Source organism: Falco punctatus (assembly GCF_963210335.1).
Source record: "Falco punctatus genome assembly, chromosome: 3".
Taxonomy (NCBI): domain Eukaryota; kingdom Metazoa; phylum Chordata; class Aves; order Falconiformes; family Falconidae; genus Falco; species Falco punctatus.
This window is the reverse complement of record NC_137582.1, coordinates 60,346,699-60,366,996: the sequence shown is the minus strand read 5'-3', so window position 1 is coordinate 60,366,996 and position 20,298 is coordinate 60,346,699. Positions and strand designations below refer to the sequence as shown.

The following is a 20,298-nucleotide window of genomic DNA, read 5'->3' as shown; positions in this document are numbered from 1 at the left end:
GTGTGAGACTTTACTGCCTTCCCATGTGAGTTACAACCATTCATCATCAGTATGCGACCACTGATCTGAACAGCTGCTTTCAACTCTTTATAGATTAACTAATAGAAAGATTTAAGAGCAATGTAACATTTACTTGCTTGGCTTACTTTATACAAATATGTAACATCATTTCTTTTAAAGAAACATGAAACCCAGCATACTCGGTCTCCACTTTCTCTTCCCCTCTTGCATCTTGCACAGCTTCCACAGAAATGTCAGTGGATGGTTTTCATCCAGCAGCACCTACACATGATGTTATCAGCCACACAGGTGGAAGAGACTAGGCACAGATTTACCAGGCATATGACCAACAAGGCTGAAGATGTCTCCAACTTTCACTTACTCAGCATGATATTGGGAACTGGGCAGTTTCTACTTCAGTGCAGTGTCTCATCCTCGATTCAACATATTGCATGCACAGCACAAGAAAATGAGCTACATAACAGCAGAGGAGCACAGGGCCCAGCATAAATCCCACGCTACTGGCCTGCTCCCTCGTGATCCAGTGCATGGCTGCAGGAGTGAAAAAGGAAAGGCAGCAGACAGAAGAGGGCAGAAATGACATCTTGCCATGTCCTCTGACATAAAGATGAGGACAGAGAGAATTGGCTCTCAGATCCTCATCAGAACTTGTGCTTCACCTGCCTATGAAATAGGATATGTGCACTGTGAACACTCAAAAACCCTCAGAAAATGTATAATCATTGAATTGCTAGAGGTGGCTGAAAAAAAACCCATACAAAATATAGTGACAACATTTACTCAAACAAGCACACAAGAAAGGCACATTTTTCACACAAATACATATATCAACAAACTGAAGGCTACATTATCAAAACACCAAGAGTAACTGGAGACCCCCAACTGGCATCTCTCAAAAGACACTCTTTCCAGGAAAGCATATGAACAGTCTGATGCTATGTAATGACACCGGTTATTTTTAGTAGAGTTTTCTGACTTCAGGAGCTTCAAGCATGGCAAGGGTCCTGCACTACCGATCTTCTATAAACCATCAATACAGCTGGTGATGTGTTTTTCTGCCCTAGAGTTTGTCGTTTGTCCAGCAGAATTTAAGACCTGTATAGGAAATACCTCATTTTGTTATGGACTTTACTTGCCACTGTATCAAAACTATCCTTAAAATACCAGTTGTAACCAAATAGTTTCAAATAAGAGCCACATAAAATTAAATTCATCCATAAATTACAAAACCAAGTCAAAGTTAATTATGCTATTAATGCCAAAGAAGCAGCTTAATTAACAGTAAACACTAATTCTCATGGACAGTAAGGTAGAGTTATTTCCTCTTCAGAAATACATGTGGGTGATGCACAGCTTATTTAAGAGAAAAATTAAATGCTTGTGAGATGGCCAAAGAGGAGTACTATCATACCTTAAAAATTACTCAGTCTTAAATTATTACTTAAGAATTACTTCAGATAATTGCCAGGTCCTTAAAAATCCTAGAACTCTGAGCTTCTGATAAACTGGCTTCTCTGACGTGGCATGGCAGTTACAAAACCCAAAACTTAGAAAGAAACATTTCAAACTACTTTTTCAAAACTACCACTTCTACTGGTTTTGCCACTGTAACATCATTCTAGCAAGAATGGCTGCAATTAGCAGGGAGCAAGAAGAGCAGGTTAATTATGGTTTTGGAGAATGAATATTTTTTAAAAGCAACATTGTCTTTTACCTAAAATGATAACTGATTAATCTTAATTAATTATCAGAGCTGCTGACAAAACACATCATTTTAAAGTATGTTCCTGCAGCTTCCATACTCTTTAAGGACTCTGTGCATAACCAAGTAACATGCTTATACTACATTCACCAATGCTAGATTTTCCTTTTTTCTAGTTCGCAACATCAGGAAGCTTTACACAGGCTATTTTATCCTGCTGAGAAACAGGGTAAGTTATTCTCTAAGGAGCAACACACTGCCACACACTGATTAATTGTAGTACCTAAACTAGCTCAGCTCATTTAGAGTGTGAACAAGCCCCTCTGTACTCCAGCCTGCATGGTACGTCCACCCTTCCCTGCAGGGTACCAGCATCCAGAGTCTACCAGGACTCTCATGAGTTATAACATAATTGAAGAACTGTGTAAATATTTTAAGAATTATTTCTTGCTGTTCCCACCCAACAAAGGCTACAGGACACTGTTAAAGGGAGAAAGAGGTGAAGGGAAAGGACCAGGCAATGCCCAAGGCAGTATAATTTCTGCCTTAATCTGTAGCCTGTGTGGACAGGAGACCATGGGAAGGTGTGATGCACGCACACTCCCCGCTGGCCCTGCACAGAGGGTTGTGTCCTACCAGGCCTGGCCCCTCAGACCTCCGAGTGGCTGGTAGAAATCCTGAACAACACAGCCTGGGTTGTCATATAAACTGCCAGCAGTCCATGAAGGGAACTGCTCAAATGAAGCAGCTGAAGTTGCAAAAAGAAGTCTGAGGGCAGTCAAGAGAGGCTTCATAGCCTTGGGACAACCAGTTAAGGGATTAGGAACACAAGCAGTGTTCTTCACTATCCTACCAGTCACGAGGAAGGATGAGGGAAGAAGCAGGAAGAGCCAGCAGATCAATACCTGGCTCCGAGCCTGGTGTTACTGGCAGAACTTTGGGGTTTTTGATCATGGGTTGGTTTATATGACACCAGACATGCTGGCAACAGATGGGGTACACCTGTCTCAAAGAGGGAAAAAGATCTTTGCACAGTGGTTAGCAGGGCTCACTGAAAGAGCTTCAAACTAGATTGGAAGGGGGAAAGGGACAAAACCAGGCTCGCTAGAGATAAGCCTGGGGGCAGCACACCCAGTGTGCTAGCAAGGTCCTTCGGTCTGCCCTCTCAATAGAGGTAGGGGATTGGACATCCATGTGGCAGGAAAGACACAAGGTTGATTGATGTGTCAGAAACCAAAGAAGCACTTGAGAATGGACACATAGGATTTAAGGGCTTCTCCCCGCAGAAAGTTGGCGGGAACAATAGCCCAACTGAAGTGCATCAAAATCAATATGTGCAGCATAGGCAACAATCAGGAGGAGCTAGAAGCAGGAAAACTATGACATAGCTGCCAACAGAGAAACATGGTGGGATGACTCACATGACTGGAGTGCTGCAATGGATGGCTATAAACTCTTCAGAAGGGATAGGCAAGGAAGGAGAGGTGGTGGGGTAGCCCTGTATGTTAGGGAGTATTTTGATTGTCAAGAGCTTAGTGACGGTGATGTTAGGGTTGAGTGCTTATGAGCAAGAAGTGGGAGGGTCAACAAGGCAGATACCGTGGTGACAGTCTGTTACAGAGCACCCAACTAGGATGAAGAGGCAGATGAAATATTCTATAAGCAGCTAGAAGTCTCATGATTGCTAGCCCTTGTTCTCATGGGGGACTTCAACATACCAGATGTCTGCTGAAAATACATTACAGCGAAGAGGAAACGGTCCAGGAGCTTCTTGGATGTGTGGAAGATACCTTCCTGACACAGCTACTGAGTGAGCCAACTGGGGAAGGCACCCACTGGACCTGTTGTTTGTGAACAGAAGACTGAGGTTGGAGGCTGTCTTGGGCATAGCAATCATGAAATGATAAGAGTTTCAGTTCTTGGAGAAGTAAGGAGGGGGCTCAGCAGAGTTGCTACACTGGACCTCCAGAGGGCCAGCTTTGTACTGTTTAGGAGCCTGGTTGACAAAGTCCCTTGGGAGATAGTTCTGAAGGGCCAAGGAAGGTTGGACATTCTTCAAGAAGGAAATCTTAAAGGTGCAGGAGCAGGCCATCCCCATGTTCTGAAAGACAAGCTGGTGGGAAAGACAGCCTGGCTGAAAAGAGAGCTTTGACTGGAACTCAGGAAAAAACAGAGAATTCATGACCTTTAGAAGAAGGAGCAGGCAACTCAGGAGGACTACAAGGATGCTGTGATATTTTAGAGGGAGAAAACTAGAAGGGACAAAGCCCAACTAGATCTTAATCTGGCTCTTGCTGTAAGACAACAAAAAATGCTTCTATTAAGTACATTACCAACAAAAGCAAGACTAAGGAGAATCTCTATCCTTTAGAGGAACACTGTTTCCCCACAGCATTCTCCTGGAAAAACTGACCACTCTTAGCTTGGACAGGTATATGCTTTGCTGGGTGAAAAACTGGCTAGCTGGCTGGGTCCAAAGAGTTGTGATGAATGGAGCAAAATCCATTTGGCAGCTGATCAGAAGTGGTGTTCCCCAGGGCTCAGTACTGAGGGGCCAGGTGTGTTTAATATCTTTATCAACAATCTGCACAAAGGGATTGAGTGCACCCTCAGTAAGTCTGCAGATGACACCAAGGTGGGAGGGAGTGTTGATCTGCCTGAAGGCAGGCAGGCTCTGCAGAGGGATCTGGACAGGCTGGACCGATGGGACAAGGCCAGTTGTATGAGGTGCAACAAGGAGAAATGCTGGGTCCTGCAGCTGCAGCAACCCCACGCAAAACCGCAGGCTTGGGGCAGAGCGGCTGGGAAGTGCCTGGTGGGAAAGGGCCTGGTGGTGCTGGTCACCAGCCAGCTGGACATGAGCCAGCAGTGTGCCCAGGGGGCCAAGAAGGCCAACAGCATCCTGGCTTGTATCAGAAGCAGTGTGGCCAGCAGGATCAGTGATTGTCCCCCTGTAGTGGGCACTTGTGAAGCCGCACCTTGAATACTGTGTGCGGTTTTGGGCCCCTCACTACACGAAGGACATCGAGGTGCTGGACTCTGTTCAGAGATGGGTAATGAAGCTGGTCAAATGTCTAGAGCACACATTTTATGAGGAGCAGCTGAGGAACCTGGGGTTGTTTGGTCTGGAGAAAAGGAGGCTCAGGGGGGAACCTTATCACTCCCTACAACTACCTGAGAGGAGGGTGAGTGTCCATCTCTTCTCCCAAGTAACAAGTGATAGGACATGAGGAAATGACCTCAAGTTGTGCCAGGGGAGCTTTAGATCGGATATTAGGGAAAATTTCTTCACTGAAAGGGTGGTGAAGCATTGGAACAGGCTGCCCAGGGAAGTGGTGGAGTCACCATCCCTGGAGCTATTTAGATGACAAGTAGATGTGGACTTGGCAGTCCTGGGTTAACAGTTGGACTTGATAATCATAAAGGTCTTTTCCAACCTAAATGATTCTATGATTCAGCCCCACACGACACATTCCCCATCTTTTTTGTGCATAAGTAGAATGAAAATTGGAAGTAATCAATGCATTGCAGCATTTATCATAAATTTTCATTTCACTGTGGTCCCATAGTCTTTTTCACCTTCTTCTGATTCCTGAACACACTAATTTCCCCTTATTGCAAATGTTTTAACTCCTGTTCTACAACAGGAAATCTTAGTTTGATCAAATAATTGACTTATTATGGCCATGCATCACATAGTATCCAGTCACATGTCAATAATTTTGACTGAAATAGGGAGAAGCTAAATCACATTTCGGAAACACACATCATTTTGCTCAAATGAACAATTTACATGAGTCTTAAATGTTATTCAGCTTGGCCTTACAAAAGATTTGAGCGTTTTTGCCCCCCACCAAAATCTACCTGTGAAACAGGTTATTAATAGTGGCTTCAAAATTCATGAAGGAACTCGAGAATAAAAAGCGTTTATTACTATTAACACACATGTGAAATATAGGTGAGATTATTATTAACAAAGATTATCTTGACTGACTTCTTTTGAACATTATAAACTTACAGGGGCAAAGTACAGAGTGTCTAATTATATGTTAGAACTCAAATAGTCCCACAGAAATCACTGGCATGACATTTCCTACTAGAATTCAAAGGAGATAAAAAAAGATTTTTTTTCTTTAGTCTCTTTGACAAAAAATATTTTCAAGGAAAACATAATGTCTGGAGCAGACAAAGATTAAGAAACGTAATTGCTTCACTTTCCACAAGAAAAAATACAGCTCAAGAGAGCAAGTCTTCCCTCTCTTCTGGGATGACAGCAAATGAGTAGGAGAGCTACCTAATTGATTTAAACCTGAGCATAAAGGTAATGAAGGTAATGAATTCATTTATAAAAGTTCAATCCACAGGTATTGCACAAGAGAGTTAAAAAGGCTGCAGAGTAAAAAAGAAAAAAGTCTACACCTACAACCTCTCCCAGATTCTTATTTCAGCAATGGACAGATGACAAAAGACTATTTTTAATCTGAAAAAAACCACGATTTATAATTTGATATATAAATATAGAATGGCTTCTGTTTTAACTGTACCCACATGGCCAGCTTTGCTTCCTTTATTCACATTTTGTTCTCCCTGACTTACTGCACAGCGTCTTCAGGAAGCTGCACAGGTGTGACACTGGTCACTTTTAGTTGTTAGTTAACTACCTGAAATCTGGAGGAGAATGTCAATAATATTTTCTTTTCAATATTTAACAGGACCCTTTAAGCACATTTTATGATAAATTATAAGCTCTCAGTGCTGATTCTCAATAGCTGTTTCATTTAGAACAACTAGAATGAAATTAATTATATCAAATGAACATTCATTTATTGAACATATTAGTACATCCCACCACAACTTTTTTATGAAATTATTCTTAGTAGCATTCACAAAAATAAGTTTTTAACACTCGGTAATGACATTCTTAAGTCCCACAAATAAGAGATCAGTTACAATCCATTGCTTTACTAATTATAGTCGTTAAAACATTAATCACACTTTTTTAAAGATATATTCTGAAACTTACCAATAGGTCTTGCAAACTCTCACTTTTTATGTGGAAACCTGAGTCTTCACAAATATCTCATATCTTATTGGAAATTAAACAAAAATTCACAAGTCTGTGATTTATTGATCCCATTCCAGAAAAATACAAAATTGACAATTTACAATGCAACACTATGGAACTCTATATTAAACCTCATTAAAACAGGTTGTTGGAGCACATTTGTAGCATCCTTCTGTTTTCTGAGTAGGGTTTATTTGTTTTTAAAACAATTGAAAGATAAATATTGTTCTTTTTATTATTTTACTTTAGCCATGCCTTGCCATGTGGAAGACTGAGGCTTTACTACAGATTAAGTTTACTAGCTCTTCCTGCCTCCGGGACTCAGAACCAGGCGAACAGGACACTCCATTCTTTGGAAAGAGGAAACTGTTGCAATCATTTAATGCCAGACCTGCTTGGACTACAAAGGCCATGTCCCCTGGGCAATGCTATCTAACCTTCTTAGAGCAAAAAAAAATTTGACCACAAAACATAAGACTGCAAGATGTTGAGATTCAAAAATGAAAATAACAGAGTCCATTGGCCCCTGAGCAACCCATACATTTTCAAATGCTCAGAGAAAGCTTTTAAAAAACATAAATATACATATTTGAAAATGCTATTTAAGCCAACTAATGAAAATATATTACTGGCAAATCACATATAAGAATAAATTATCTATTAAGTGATATTGTATTTAATATTTAATATATGGGGATATAAAACATATTCTTCATTTAACTTCAGGATATACACATCTTGAAAATCCATATACCTAGTACCAGCATATTACATGCATACAAAGACCGCTTAAAGCACTTTAAAATGCACATTATTTTTTCATTTTAGGCAAGCTAGAATGAAAAGAAATAGGTTGATGGTTATTTAAATTAGACTTACAGTCTCTTTTAGGCAATGAACTAACTCTAAGTCTTCTAAATGAACAGCAATTTAGCAGCAACAAGATATATATTAAACCTTTCAGAAATACTTTTTAACAAAAATGCTGCAGTAATTCAAAGGGATTGAAGTTCTGGGATATTATATCCAGCAGTACCACTGCTTTAATCGCTCTCAAGGAATGTTTCAACAATTTTGCCAGAAGAGACTTAAAAGGAAACATCAGTCAGTCACCCTCTGTCCATACAGGTAGATTAAGCAGCTCTTCATACATTTAATAAAATAAAGAGTTTGCATTATTCTACATTTAAATATGCGCATTTATAAAATTATGATTAAAGTCATACCAGCGGGATCTCAAATAACATCAGCAGTGCCAGAAGTAATTTTGTTTAAAATATGTATGAAATTAAATCAAATAGTAATTAATACCTCAACAAAATTGCTTTACAGAGTTCATATCATTCCAATAATTAAGACAGTTGGCTCTACCTCTGAATTTCTAGAACTGCTTTCATAACCAAGACAACTGTTTGTCAGTCTAGATTAGAACCACCACAAATCCTGTGATTATCCTCTATTTATTCCATCTGTGTAAGTTAACAAGTGTATTTCATTCAAGTAATGAGGCCATGCTGGAAAAAGATTATTGTCCTGTTTGGAATTATTCTACTATGAGCCAGAATTACACTCGGCATGTGTAACTAATTGGCATTCAAGCAAAATGTTATTATTTTACCTTTCAAGAAAGATTTCAGCTTTTGATATTTTAATGTTTGATAACTGAGCCTTCTCTTCAAATCACATTGCTCTCCATAAATCTCTGTTTATTATGATACCTGGAGCTGCCAGGTAATATAAAATGTTACTCAAGTTACATGTTGAATAGTCATATTATCAAATATCAAGCAATGACATCTATTTGAAGATATAAATAAAGATACAGAAAGTAAATAAAGACATTATTGCATTTTCTGCAGTCGTTAAACTCAGTGTAATTTACCCAAAGCAGTTACTCCATACTTACATACTGAAATATTTTCATACTGTTCTGACAGGAGCAAATCTGTTATTATTACATAGAGAGTTTACAAGGAAAAAAACCTAAAACCCTGCTCAATCTATTTTTTATTTTCACATTAAATTCCAGAGCAATTGAGAAGAGTTTACATTTTCTAAGAATTTGTAAGTGCTCACAAACTATGTAAAAATTCCAAATCTTCTTTCCATTCATCTTTAATAGCACACAATGCAACACAAAATGACTTGTAGGGAACTACATCCTCAGAAACGTCTGGAGAAAACTGCACTTCTCTAACAGAGAGATTTATACTTTAGCCAGAAATTATGGCAATGATCCATGTATCTGCTAAGCATTTTGCTGAACTCATAGCCCTACTTGTAAAGTCATTTAATCTAATGCTGTATCTTATTTCTTTGAAATATGCAAACTAAATGCTTCTCATCATCCTTTTTGTCTTAAAAATTCCAAGAGTTAGGAAGAACACCTTGCTAAAAAAAATTAAGAGAACATATATAGGATTTTAAATACTCTGGCTTGAAATTCTGCAGATGCCAGGCTTATGGACAGGCTGGGAAGGAGCAGAGTGATGAGGAGAATACGAGGAAGTAAACACCGTTAGCATAATTCTCATCCATATACTCAATGCAAAGTGACCCAGTGCAGGCATTTGTCTGCCTTTTCTATCCAAGTACCTAACAGGACAGTTAAAAAACTGTGTGCTCATGTTCCACATTCTCTTCTCTGGAAAATTGTTATGTCGTTTGGAAGAATAATAGCATGGGACGAAGCAAGTCCCAACATGCAAGTTCTGAGGACCTGAAGTCCGTTCCAAAGTTTTAAACAACCAGAACAGCAGGAAAACCAAAGCATACTGAGTCCTACAAAGCAGGCAAGGAAGCAGTAGCCAAGAAAGAGGCACGTACATATCTGGCAATGAGAAACAATGCCCTGCTAAGGGCAAGGCAGCAGCCTCCTGAAAATTCTTCCAAATCAGAGGAATGAATGACAAGAAGAGACACATGCCTATGATTAAAGAAAGCCATAGTAAACCTCTCAACTGTGACAGTGTAATTTCTGAATAAATTACAACCAGAACAGTAATAATAAGTAATAAGTAAGGTAGTTACACCTTGGTTCATGTAACAGGGAAGCTACTGTAGAGGGGGGTTTAGCTGGAGGTGTTTCAGTCTTCATTACTGAGTCAGTCACATAGTTTAACAGCTCCCACCCCCAACACATACCTTCCCCTATGCTCTCTTTCCTTTCTATCATCTTCCCTTTGGGTTTAATTTAATTTAATCTTTACTTTGGTCCTCCTTGCCTCAAAACAGCTTCAACAGCCCTGGGTCTTAAAAAAGAAGTCTTGATTTAACTCCAATTTGAACACGATACCGCCCAGCAGTAAGTTTGTATGTTTTAACTACAGTATTAATTGTAAAGGTCACTGTTTCTTTCTCCCAAAGGTCCAAGAGAATAGCACAGAAAGCGTACTGAATTTACTTTATCAATTGCCTAACTTGTACATGTTCCCAAGTGATTCTACTGCTGCTGAACTGTGCTTCATATCAAGACAATCTTCAGGGTCCAGAAAAAGAAATACCTAACATGCTTTTGAAAAGCAAGCTGAATTTAACCAGCCCCCCCAGTGGCATAGTTCAACTGTTCCATTATCTCAGGTTTGCTAATCACCTTGTACTACATTATTTAACACTCCAGAAAAACTGGAAGATTAACATATCACACTGAGTTTCCTGAAAAGAGAACACTGCTTGGGTCACTTCATTTTCAAACTCAGACAAGAATATCAAAAAGGTTAGACTGATAAAAGTAATTCCAGGACAATTTTTCTTACGGGTCACTTCATCAGGTAAGAATATATATGAGGCTGAATAGCGATGGAGGAGAGGGATAGATTTACGTGCATCCCCACTAACTTGCGCATGTCCATAAATGTCTGCATGTAAACAAATTTTCTGCAAATCAATGTATGTAGTCAATTTATTAATCTCTGGGTTTCTGAACACTTCAGACAGTTCTAAAACAAGGAAGAAAGGAAGAAGAAGAAAGAACAGCTACTTGTTACCAGAAACTTTTTATCCAGAGTCCAAGTTTCATATCATCCTTGTTAAATAAAATAATAGTCGCGCTCTTAACTGGCACTTTAGACACACTTCATAGACATAAGATGCAACAGAGCATCTTCAGTGAATCAGTAGGATCGAAATCTACTGATTTTTCATGTTACTGGCAAACAAACTTTGCCAAGTTGTCTCCAGCTGTCTTAAGGTTTTGCAGTGTTGTCCATAACCAAGGTCCTAGTGGATGTCACAGAGTTTGCAGTGTACCTCTAAAGGCAAAACTTCTATAGTTTGTGATTTTTTCAGATTCACTTTTTCCCCAAAATCTCTTTTGGTCACAGGAGATTAACAAAGAGGAAGAGGAGGAAAAGTTATATTTTTGTGATGAAAAAGACTTTTTTCAAGACAAAAATTTTAATACCTATATTGAAATTTTCCAGACTCCACATTCCCTTCATAAGCAGGAACAGTTGGTATACTAGCTGAAAACAAAATGTGCATTTCAGTGCCACAAGCACACTTTCGGCGGTGCAGCATCTACCTCTGCTAGACAGATGCTGAAAGGCCTTTGGAGACCACCACCCACTATCACTCCTTGCAACCTGATGGATGGCTGGCACCACTACAGAGATAAGCACCTCTCTCCTCACTAGCCTCAATAATTTATTTTTTTTTTCTTCTATCGTGTCAAGGGTTGTTTAGTTTTCTTGAAATAAAATCATCAAATTTGCCCACATCCCCTGAAGTTTTTACTTGTTTTTTGGTGTCACTACCAATGTGGTCTGTGGTGCTCATTGATATGAACAGTTTCTGATTTAAAGGTTTTGACTAATGTCATAATGTAAACCTTCACAGCTGCTTCTGTCAGGTATTTTCACCAGAAATCTACTATTTTGGCTAACATTATAAACTTCCACATCACTTAGGAATGGTGGAGCCAGTTCATGAGGCTAGAAGTCAAGTTTATTCTTCCATTTCCCCTTACCTGCATTTTTTAGTATTAATAGCAAATCACACTGATGTTCCTTCATGGTTACTGACACCTGGTTCTTGTGCTGGGCAGGACAGTCCAAGTGGATTGTAGGCTTACCCTGTAAATTACCTTTGCTGGCCAGGCTTCTGCAGTGTTTCTGAGCGGGAGAATATAAGGCCCATTTTTACCTCTACTATTACAGTGCCACCATCTCATACACGTAGTGTAAAGCTAGAACACAGATTCAAAGTAGCTATCGTACCATCAAGCATTTTAGTTTTTTCAGCTGTGCATTTCATTGGTCATAGTATCTTTGTGAACCCCAGCTGTGCTTCCCTTGCAAGAACCAGCCTGAGCAGCACACTGCTGTGGAGGAAAGATTTCATTGTGCTTGGGTGCAAAAACAGGAGGATGGCAGGTTTGCAACCCATTTCCAACACTTCTGAGAGTATGTCGGTTCCCTGATTTTGAGAATTTAGTCCCTAAATCAATCTCAGCACTCCGAGGGTCATGCCAGTGATGAGTACACCACTTGGCCTCACTGATGTTAACCTATAAAGGAAAAGATGATGTCCAAGGAGCAAAGTCACCTTTACTGTACATCCTACCACACTCCAAGAACATTTTGATTATTCAGCTGCACATAGGTTACTAATAAGAACACTAGACTGGATGTTGTCTACTGTTCAGCTCCAAAACATCGCTGGAGCCAAAACACCTTACAGATACATTGATTTCAAGATGTCTTTCTGTTTCTTGCAAACGGTCACTAGGATTTATCATTAACGGTCCACAATTAGTTTCTCCTAGTCTCTGCTACCACTAATAATTGAAGATTTGGTAAGAGAAATCTTAGCATCAGAGAAAGATTAATCAAATCTATATACATATATGAGTAAAACCAGTAAGCCTAGGTAAAAAACAAAAACAAAAGCAACTGGCTGGTGTTATCCTGATAGGAGATTGCATCCCAACAGACAAAAGGATTACTCTTAAGTGTGATGAAGCCTTCAGCCCTAGGCCCACAGGGACGAGCTGTAACTGTTCACAACAAAGCTTTTCACATAAGCAATGCATTCATCTTCCTCAAAGGATGAGCATCTAACCTAACAACTCTTTTGTAGGAGGAACTGGTTTGGACCTTTAGGTATACATATTAAAAAATTTATTTGACTTTTAATGCAACCTAAACACACACCGTCTTAAGGTACAAAGCTTCTTGTATACACATTTGCTCACAGCCAGATCAGAGCAAATAAAATAAACATAGATTATTCCAGGAATTTGGCATGGGATCTCTAATACATATAAACATATTTTAATTTTTTTTAAGTTTGAATTGATGTTTAGAAAGCTGAGATTTGTTACATTTTTTTCTTAATGCCTCTCTTTAGGGAAAGAGAATATGTAAATTAAACTAAATCCTTCTATCACATTTTATTAAAGTTCTAAAAATGCAGAAAATCAGAAAAGTTGAAGTTTGCCTCCTAAAAATTTATTGTGACAAAGTCTGTACAAACTAAACCTTAGGCAGAATTAACAAATGCAAATCCAACTAGCTAATATAATATTGTACACACAAAATCGTGCTGTAAAAATTATGCAAGAAACATGGATATAGAGATAACAATACATTCTTCCACAGATGCTTCACATTCCCTATTCTTTGCATTTTCTTTACTTCACACTTATAAACCATATGAAGCTTCTTTTTGCCACTTCCTATACTCCTGGCATTTTACACACAGTACTAGACTGCAGCCTCTGCGTTAACAGATGATTTTGTATTTCTAACACTCTCCTAGCAATATTCTACTTCTTTCACAGAAATTGCTGGAACTAGAGTGTGATCAGAGGCTTAATAGGTCAGTGTTCATTGACAGCCAAAGCCCCATCCCAACTGCTTTACTGGGTTTCCTGTATGTGCTCTAATTGCTAAGAGTTTCCTTTCTCTTCCTTTATGATCAACAGAAGTAAAGTAAGAAATAAGAAGTGTAAACTGACAGAAATAGAAATTAAAAGAAAAGACAAACCAAGAGGTTAAAATGGGAAAAGAGGAATCTAATCAACTGCTGAAAAACTGTGTACGTCTCACTCTCACCTCACCTGACAAACTCCAATTCAGTATTTCCTTATCAGTAAAGTTGCTAAATGCTATAGACAAGAATAATGATTTTAAAATAATATCACAGAATCACAAAATAACTGTGGTTGGAAGGGATTTGGGGTGACCATGTAGTCCCAGCCCCCTGCTTAAAGCAGGATCAACGACAGCAAGTTGCTCATGACTGCATCCAGATGCATCTTTAATATCTCCAAGGATGGAGACTCCCTAGTTTCTCCAATGAACCTGTTCCAGAGTTTGAACACAGTAATTATTTTTTTTTATTTATGTTTAAGTGGAATTTCCTGTATTTCAACTTGTGCGCATTGTCTCTAATTGGCACTAGGTAACACTGAGAAGAATCTGGCTCTTGTGATCTCTACCTCTTTCAAGATCTCCCCAGTCCTTCCCTTCTTCAGATTAACACTCCCAGCTGCATCCTTCTATGTCAGATCCTCCAGACCCCTAACCTTCTTCCAGAGCGTCTGTATCTTTCTTGCACTGGGGATCCCAGAACCAGACCCAGCACTCCAGATGTGTTTCCCCAGTACTGAGCAGAGGGGAAGTATCACCTCCCTTGGTCTGCTGGCAATACTCGTAATGCCGCTCAGGAGGCTCTTAGTCTTCATTGCTACAAGTGCACATGACTAACTCATGGTCAAGTTGTCCATCACAATCATCAGGTTCTTCACAAAGCTACTTTCAATCCTGTCAGGCCCCAGTGTGCAGTGGTACATGGGATTATTCCTTCCCTGGGGCAGGACTCTGAAATTCCCTTTAATGATTTTCATGAGGTTCCTCTCTGCCCAGCCTGTCAATGTCCATCTGAATGGCAGCTCAACCCTCTGGTGCATCAACCACTCATCCCAACTCTGTAGCACCTGTGAACTTGAAGAGGGTGCATTCTATCATCATCCAGGTCAGTAATAAATACGCTAAAAAGTACTTGCCGCAGTATTGATTCATAGGGTACACTGCTAGTGATTTGTCTCTGCATTGCATTATTATCCAATGTAAAGTATACCACTATACATAACGAATGCTATACATAATTGCTAATCTGCACAAGTTTTTCTATTAGCCAAATATAAACATGGGTTTTGTTCTGCTTTGTTTTGTTCTTTCTTTCTTTTTCAGTCTAAGTGTTACTTTTACATTTCTCCTCAAAGAACCTAAAGCCTCCAAAAAAATCCAGGCACATTTGAAGTATTTCAGTTCTTACAAAGTTTATAAAAATAAACAGCACAGTTCTGCAAGACTGCCCCAAACACAAGCCGAAGTATATTATAGGCATTGGACAATTCATATTTAAGGCAGATAATGAAGGAAAAGTTTTCATCAAAGATCACAGCTTCTTAGACGCTGGGTAACACAAACATGACACACACCACAGGCCTCCTATGTTCTGCTGTTCATAGAATTTTTTCTGTCATGTAGAAAGACTAGTATGCAATTAACAAAAAGCAACTAAGACTGATTGATGACAATTAATAGAAAATATACAATATTGACTGCAGGAAAGGCACTAAATATACACTGGAATGGAGAGGGGGATGCAAAGAAACTAACATACCAAAACCTGGAAATAATATTAAATGTTTGGCAGCATTTTAAAACAAGTTTACCTTTCATCTATTCAGTAATAGATAGTACCCCAACCTACAGGGCACTAATTATCCTTGTAACAGTAAAATCATCACAGGTTATCTAAAAAAAAACACATCAGGATGCACACTCATCAGGATGTGTGTAGTCTTGGCAAAATACTTAGTTGATTGATGTCATTAAAGCTCTTCTTAAGTCAATGGACTCAAGACAATTTGCTATGCACAAGGTGGTTTTATCAGTCTTGGAAGGCAGCTATTCATGAGCAGAAGGAAGAAAGATCTCCTGTAGTTAGTAGACAAAAGCACCTACTGATCAAACCCAAACTATTGTTCTTTTAATATCCAAAGGAACACCTTCTTTAGGCCTATCTCATTGTACAGTTTACATTCATAGTTCCATCTGTTTCTGTTACTAAGTTATTACATATGTATATCATTTAATTTTAACCAGTGAAATACTGCTTCATTATCTTGGTACTCAAAAACGGCTGAAACATTTTTTCCTCAAGTGCTTCCAGACTTAGCTATGAAAATGGTAATTATGTGAAAGGCTCAGACAGTTTAACAAAAAATGCTTATGAAACTCTAAGACTTCAGTTGACCTTCTGGGATACTTTATGTGATATACATAAACAAGCACACATACACAATTTTGTATATCCTATAAATATATTGTGTGTCTGTGTGTATACCTAAGGAAAACAATTTGCTTTCCAGAACTCCCTCTCTCACAGGATTGTATCTCTTCCTTTGAATAAATAATAAATAATGCATACAGGTTTTGCAGTTTTGTATGCAGAAGAACAAAATCTTTTATACTCTTCATAACTTCAGCGAAAGAATACTGAAGATACAAAACAAAAGACACGTTGAATGAGGTGAAAGACAGCTTTCAGGAAAGACAAGAAGAAAAGCCAAATCCCTTATTAACAGGTAATAAATGGCTTAAGTAGGGTAGAAAATGCTGGCCATTAGAGTGATACTGTTCTGAGTTTCTTGGCTGCAAATGAAGTAGCTTGCATTCTGCATGCATAAAACATAGGTATGAAAGATTTCACCCTCTCCCATTCTATCGGGGAATACCCATTAGTCTCCTGCTACTGGTAAGTCTGATTATGCTGCTTACTACAGCTGTCAGACGTATCCTGAGATCCTGTTGTTACTTGCTTACCTTCAACAAATTTTTACTCTTAGGACTATATTTCTGCAATAAAAGTTATGTGTCTGAGAATTACATTTTAAAATAACTATCTGAATTTCAACCACAATTTAGAATGAGGCTAGGAAAAATACATCACTTCACAGAAGTGATGACCCCTCAACTGTAGCTTTCCATTGTTTGAGGAACCTCTCTCAAGGAGGGCTACCCACACTGAGTCAATGTACAAGTTTCTGAAAAAGTTTAATTGCCACATTTAGTGATGCTACAACAAATCACCCAAAATTAATATTGAAAGATTGGGTTTGATACTAAAATGGAATTTCATGATGCCTGGGTATCATCCAAACAGTAATTTCCCAGAAGCCATGCTCTAAACCATTCTAGAACAAGTAACTAGCAAAATATCACACAGAGGGAACTGAATGAACCAGCTGCAAATTAGAAGCAGCAGCAGATGAGGGTAGGAAAATGAAGAGGTGGAGCCAGGCCAGTGAAGCTAATGAAGAAACCCGACAATTGCAGCATCTGTGTGATTCCATGATTTAACAGACTTGCCTCTGTCACAGAGACCTTATGTCATATCACTTAAACTTTCCCAGGACTGTTCTAACAGTACACTGATATTCTAGATGTCAAATTTTGGTCTTTGAGGTCAGTTTCCTGAAGTACTGACCACTTGCTATTGCAATTAACATCAGAGGATGCTAAGCATGGAAAATGCTCAGTGTCTTACACACAGAGAATCAGGTCCAGATGCCTCGGAGGCTGTTTCCAAAAGTAAGGGAATCGTTTTGCTTTTGTTTCTGTTTCTGTGTTCCTCAACTATAAAATGAAGCTCATATCTATTCACCCTATAGAAACAACTTAATATTGTGAAGCATTAAGGTTAGTAGAAAAAATCCATTAAAAATTAACAAACCTGTTTTCAGAATTGATTTCTATAGTATTTAGTAAGCAAAGTGAAGCCCTAAATACACTTGTATGAAGAAACCCACATATTAAGGAGCTATTAACCAACTTAGCATGTCCACTATACTGAATGAGATGGGGAATCTGCAGCAAAAAAAACCAACCCAGGATGTTAGTATGTACTTAAAAAAAGGTAGGTTCAAAAGTTTCAAACTTTTAAGGCTGCAGAGGCACATTTTTCCCCAAGTATTGTCTTGGAAACATTTATTTTAATATTTAAGTGGTTTTCACTTGATAGTGATTTTAATTTTAGTTACTATCAATTATAATATTATGTACGTGTAAATATTCAATATATGACAGTTCAAATTTCATATATTTGCAGAGAAGAAAATCTACATATGTATATAACTTGGGCCTGCTTGCAGTGGAAGAAATTTACCTGGTTTTAAGTAAATCTGTATTTCCTAAAGTTCATTCTAATTTGCAAGATACAACTTAGATTCCTGGCTCAAAGATTTTGGTGGAAAGAAAATCATATGCTTTTTCAATGTTCTAGGCTGCATCAAAAGAATGTTACTTCCAAAAATGAATTCTACCCTCTTTCTCCTATAATAAAGATTCATGTTTCTTGTGCCAATTTATTAAATACTAATATTAGCATAAGCTTTTCAGAAGACATTGTCTCAGCTGCTTTCACTTGACCATTAACTGTTCTGTGCTCCACATGTTAATTTCTTCCCAAATTCTAACTACAGTTCCCACCTACATTATTTTTTTTTTCTCTGAAGTGTATTTCCATTCCTTGGGATTCCCAGCTTCTTTAGTGCCTAGTGCATTATCTTATTGTTGGTGTCAACTTCCAGAGCTTGCAGTTTCAAAGAGGAATTTGGTTAATTAAAAAAAAAAAAATATTACAGCAATTGCTACAGCCCTTACAGTGGGAGCACAGGAAATGGCACAGGAATGGCATTTTTGCTCAGTCATTCAATGGAATAGAAAGAGTCATCCCATACTGACAATAATCTGTGCTGTCCACAGATGTGATAAAGAAAATGCAAGCAGATGGGTTACATCTGTTAATTATAAGCATTCTTTCAGTAGTGTAATCAAATCTCTTTTTAAGGTATGTTTATGCTTAGAACATAAGCTAATGGGGACATGAATTCATAAACATACAATCTAGCCAATGAACTTATTAATTGGACGCAAGTTAAAACAACAAAACCAGACTTCTGTGATGCTGTGTTTTGTTCTTGAGTCCCTTCATTTGACTTTAATTTGAAATGGTATCACTGAAAATACCCACAATTTGTTGTCAAATTACCTGACAAACTTGCAATCATAGGTCATGCACTAGGGTGCACGGCTGCCTAGCACGATCAGGAAAAATGTTTTTCTTGCAAAGCACTGCACTACGGAATAGGTAAAACAGATTTCTGTCTTCCCTTTCCCAAAAGGATTAATACTGATCATAGCATGATGAAATAAATTTCACGGCTCAGTGGTCTAATTTGGGCAGCTAACCTATGAACTGCAGCTCCCCCATCACCCTTTCAACTGCAAAAACTTCCATAATATTACATAAATTAATAGACTTCATATTCCATAGGGAGTAAGAGGGACAGGCTTGAAAAGGAAGGGCAGGGGGGTAGCAGGGAAGGGAGGGAAGTAAAATGTGATCTATAGATTTCACTTAGGACTGCTTCAAGGCCTGGCCATTATTAAACTAAGAACATATATGCTGCTTCAAAAAACAACTCAGCAAAGACAAGGAGACTAAAATAACCGAGCAAGTTACAATAATTCATTTGTTTTAAGGAACATACATCCCTCACAGTCTAACAGACTGTAAAATTAAAATACCTCTTTGCCAGAAAAATACATACTACTAGACCTGAAGTCTTCTGCTGCATATAAGCTGAGAGATACTATATAAAAGAGATGGAAGTACAGGGGTAAAATTCTGCCACTACTCAAAACAGAAGTGTCATTGAATTCAGTGGTTTTGTGATTTCACCCTGGCAATTTACGTAGGATTCAGACTAACAATATGAATCTGAAAAAAAAAAAAAAAAAAGACAGTTATTGGAAAACATTTTGGAGCAAATTATCTCACAATATTTTGGGACTGACAAATCCAAATAGATTAGGTCTTCTGATATGACTTATATGGCAGAAATGCTGAGAAGCCCCTGATAAAAATCATGCTACTGTATTTATTTATTTACTATGATTTCCCTTAAGGTTTTATAAATTCAAGGAAACAAACCATCAAAAGGATGGTAGAAAGGGCTTAATATTACTGGTTAACTAACTAGGCATATCAGAGAGATTGCATGACCTGTTTGTACTACCATTAAACCCTGCATCCCTATTACCTGACTGCTAGCATAAATGCCTCCAGAGAATGGTGCACATTTTAATCTAGCTCTACTGTACCTAAGAATGTCTTTTATTAAGATGTTTTGTAGTTGAATATTGGTTCTACTGTTACCAGGAATGAAAGGATCTTTAACAGCCATTTAACTAGTTATATGACGTAAAAGATACAATGTTTTTTGACAGCTATTACAGATAACTGCATTGTACTCACGGTCCTCTGGCAGTGTCATGAGATGTTACAAACAGTCATTTACAAAATTCCTCAGTATCACACCATGAAACCAGATGGTCTCAGAAGACTGACAGAGAACTGCAAGGTCTGGGAATCTGTTACCCAGTAGTGACCTAGTACACTACGATACAGCTAATGCTGTTGGGAACTGTGTGTC

At 38.4% G+C, this 20,298-nt stretch overlaps 1 protein-coding gene across 8 annotated transcripts in view; it reads right to left on the bottom strand.

The window, feature by feature from the left end:
- PTPRM (protein tyrosine phosphatase receptor type M) overlaps positions 1-20,298 on the bottom strand; it is a 480,832-nt gene that overhangs the window by 293,311 nt on the left and 167,223 nt on the right. The gene's annotated exons all lie outside the window — the stretch shown is intronic.